The sequence below is a fragment of the Aplysia californica genome, unplaced genomic scaffold (assembly GCF_000002075.1).
Source record: "Aplysia californica isolate F4 #8 unplaced genomic scaffold, AplCal3.0 scaffold00105, whole genome shotgun sequence".
NCBI classification, from domain to species: Eukaryota; Metazoa; Mollusca; class Gastropoda; order Aplysiida; family Aplysiidae; genus Aplysia; species Aplysia californica.
The window spans coordinates 718,122-718,488 of record NW_004797375.1 but is presented as its reverse complement, the minus strand read 5'-3'; positions in this window follow the sequence as shown (position 1 = coordinate 718,488).

Below are 367 nucleotides of genomic sequence, written 5' to 3'. Positions count from 1 at the left end.
GGGGTTCGCTAGTCGCTAGTTCTCTTTTGTTCCAAATTTGCTGTTCGATTTATAGATAAATCGTCCATCTCCATAATGCCCAGTGACCTCTTACAGAAAGCTAACCATACTTTTGTAGATGATCTTACGGGGCTTCAGGTTAACCACTGTTCGAAAGGGAACAGTCTGAAGTTGAGATATTTTGAACTCTAGCGGTTGTAGAAAGTTCTAAGTGACCTTGCCATACTTGTTACTTGTGTGAAGGACCGACATCACTGCAAAAGGGGCATCCCCATAAGCGCCCCATCCCCTGAATGTGGTCTATTTTTAATTTGCAATCTGGCGTGTTGGTCAGTGGCAGGGGGTTAGTCCTAGCCTACTGTATTGT